The sequence below is a fragment of the Tenrec ecaudatus genome, chromosome X, assembly GCF_050624435.1.
Source record: "Tenrec ecaudatus isolate mTenEca1 chromosome X, mTenEca1.hap1, whole genome shotgun sequence".
NCBI lineage: Eukaryota > Metazoa > Chordata > Mammalia > Afrosoricida > Tenrecidae > Tenrec > Tenrec ecaudatus.
The window spans coordinates 132217274-132220905 of NC_134548.1; the positions used below are offsets into that span (position 1 = coordinate 132217274).

General features: G+C 44.1%; 1 pseudogene; it reads right to left on the reverse strand.

Annotated features, from left to right (window-relative positions):
- Positions 1-536: 536 nt before the first annotated feature.
- LOC142434664 (RNA transcription, translation and transport factor protein-like) lies at positions 537-1755 on the reverse strand (annotated as a pseudogene).
- Positions 1756-3632: the final 1877 nt, after the last annotated feature.

The following is a 3632-nucleotide window of genomic DNA, read 5'->3' on the forward strand; positions in this document are numbered from 1 at the left end:
CTGCAGAATCATAATCCAAATGCATTGGTTCTTCGGTCTTCCTTAGGCAATGTCTGACTTTCACATGCATAGGAAGCAATGGAAAATACCATGTTTGGCGTCGGGATCACCTTAGTCCTCAAGGTAACTCTCCTGCTTTCCAATAATTAAAAGAGATCCGGTGCAGCACATTGACCCAATGCGAAGAATCATTCGATTTCTCTCTCTCTCTCTCTCGCTCTCTCTCTCTCTCTCTCTCTCTCTCTCTCTCTCTGAATTTGTTTAGCACTAAAGACTTTTACTCCTTTTTTGTTTGTAGCCACTCAGTCCACTATTTATTTTGGAAGAATAAGAAATCGGCAGGGATTTGTTGTTGTTTTCTATTTTTAACTTGCCCAAACTTTAGTAAGGAAAAAAAAAAGCTATGGGGCCAATATCCAGATCATAGTCTATTTTCTGTGATGTGTCCCTCAACAATGTGACATTTGATTTGCAGGCACCTAGCAGAAGTGTGCAATGGCCGCCAACTGTGCTCAGTAGGGGAGAAGCTGAAGCGGTCACCTTCCAACTGTGCCCAGTCTGTGCTCCGTCTTGGGATCTGCCATAATCGACTGAACAGTGACGATGGCTGCATTGATTTTGTCTGTAGTTCTCTGAGCTCTTGTATATGCAGCAATTGCAGAATCTGCACGGCTTCATTAAGACTGCCTCTCCTGTGTCAAAACCAAGACTGTGCTTGCCTAAAGCAACAGGCAAGCCCTCTTTTGTTTGATGAGCTTAAGCAACTGCCTCCCGCTTCAGGTGCTCCTGAACCAAAATTCATATTGCCTTTAGGTTATTACCATGTTAGACAAGGCCATTACACCAGCCTTGAAATCAGGATTATTTGCTTCCAAGGTGACCAGGGGATCTGCATTTTTATTGCATTCTCAGCACTTTTTTTACATTATCAGGAACTGGGTACTTGTATTTTTCAGCATTAGCTCCATATTCAAATTAAACAGCTAAGCCAAGAAGCCAGTCAATTGCTTCTTGTTGATCTTGGATCTTGAAAGGACAGTTAACATCTTTGAGATCGTTTTCTAAGTGTTTTGGCCGAGTCTGGACCATGCAGCCCCTGCCCCCAGCCTCTCAGAAAGACAGGTGATCGGCTGGACTGTGCAGTCCCTGCCTCCAGCATTCCAAGGAGCTTATTTCTCTGGACAGGGTCCACACAGCCCCTCACCCACCCCGCCTCTCAAGGTCAGAGCTGAAGTGTGCAGCCTCTTCCCCCACCTTCCCAGACGCTGCTCTGTGAAGGACTCAGTCTCTGCATCTGCACACCAGGAAGCCTCCCTTCTTATTGGCATGAGCACCAGCTGCTCTCTTCACCTCACTGACCCAAATCCTACAAATATCCCACTGACACACCGACTGGAGCTATTTCCCTGACCTAACTCTGTGGGTCTCAGAACCCACACAGGAGCTCAAGATACCCCTGTCTCTGCTCTCCCTTTCCTCCCAGAAGCTCTTTCCCTACCCTAAGAAATGCGTTCTTAACCTCGCGTTCTTTGTCTCAGCTCTATATCCATGTGTGGCTCAGTGTTGACCTCTTACTAAGAACTTGGGCCAATCGCTGCTGGCGATGTTTCCTAAATTCCCTCTGTCTTCCATCTTGTCCTGTCTGATTTTCTGGTCTTTAAGCCACACAATAAAATGTCTAAATTCTGTTTCATCTCTGCAGTAGAAGCCAGAAGGGTTGTGGTAGTCGCGGGCTGCCAATTTGTGTCCAAACATGGTCCGGCTTCTCGCAGCGGTCCCCTCTACTGCGGTGAGGAGATGGCTTTTGCTGTTGTTTTCAAATTTTAAAAAATGTTTATATTTACACAGCCTATCTCAAGATCTCTCTTTTTCCCCAACAATTTTATTGGCATATAATTCACATACCACAAAATTGCATAGTAGATCCCATCGAAAAGAGTTGTACAATCATCACCACAACCATTTTTATAGCATTTTCTTCCTTCTTGCAATCCTCATTAGCTCGCCACGTCCCTCTCACCCTCTGCAGCCATTTTCCTATCCTGGATTGCATATACAGAGAAACATTACAAAGCAAACAACAGAAAGGCAACAAGAATATCAAAATATACAATCTGAAATCGAGTGGGGGATCAGGATCAGAGCCCAAGTTGTGAGAATCCAGTGTGTAGAAAGCAATGGATGACAGTGGGAGCCCACGATGAATTTGTGGAACTACATAGGAAATAAGCCTCCAGAGAAATCCCCCTATGTAAAATTGACGGTGATCACAAAACAGAGTGCTTGGGAGAGAGGAGTATAGAAGATCAAAGACCTAAATCTGACTTGAACAATTAAAACTTTGTCAGTAGCTCCCCCCTGTGATGCAGGCTGGACCCGATCTGGGATCCAACCTTGTCTATATTTTTGGTTTGCATTTCTTTGTTTGGTTTTTGCTTGTTCATATTAGAGTGTAACTAAGAGGAATTATGTCAATGGAGTCACCCTCTTGAAGCTCTTTTAAATGCTTTTTCATTTTTCAGTATATGAGACAGCATTGATGAACCTGTAAGGACATCAAGTAGAGTAAGGTGTTCAGGAGGAGTGGGGCACAGTCATGGTGGGGGGGTGGGGGTAAAAGGGAAACCATATAGAAAAAGAATGTTTGGAAACTGAAAGTGGTAGCAATTGTATAATTCTACTTGACCTGCATGAAATATGGAATGGTGAGATGGGTGTATCAACTACAAAACATCATAAAAAAGAACAAAAATTAATTAATTTTCAAAAAGAATGACAAAATAAAAATGATAAAAACTCTAATCAAAAAGAAAGTAGAGAAAATACTTGGGAAGATGGAGACTGAGTAACACACACCAGAAGGACTCCATAGAAATCAACACAGGAAACTCACTGAGAGGAAAATTCCACACTGCTCAGTCACAGGAGGAGTATCATAGTAGGTACAGATCCACTAGGTTTTGAGGACCTGTGGGCTTTTGACTTACAACAGTGGAGGCAAACTAAGGCTTAACCTTAACCCTCCCACCTTCTCTTCCAGATCTTGGATCCTTTGGCCAGCCCCCATAAAGGACAGGGTTTAAATGCCTAGCCTCACAGTCAGGCAATCAGGGCTCAGCTCTTATCTTTACTTTTGTTTCTCTCTCTTCTCTCCCCCCCCCCCCCCACAGTCTGTTTCTGTTTTGGGTTTCTCCTCTCTTTTTGCTCACAGGACACTGCCAGCTTCCAAGCCCCTCCTCTGCACCTAGGGCAACCATTCTCAACCTGTGGCTCGTGACCCCTTTGTGACTACAACAACCCAACCCTTTCACAGTGGCCGCCCAATTCATAACAGTAACAAAATGACAGTTATGAAGTAGCAACAAAATAATTTTCTGATTGGGCAGTGACCACAATGTGAGGAACTGCATGAAAGGGTCAAGGTATTAGGAAGGTTGAGAACCACTGTCCTAGGGCAATTAAGCCTGCACTGCACCCAGCTGGGGGAGCTCCTGATCTTGTCATTTGATCTCTTGTCTGCCCATTCTATGTGCATTGATTGTGAATCCAAGCAAGACAAGATCCTTGTCAACTTCATTTTTTTCTCCATTTATCCTGAAGTTACCAATTGAACCAGTTGTGGGGATTCTGGT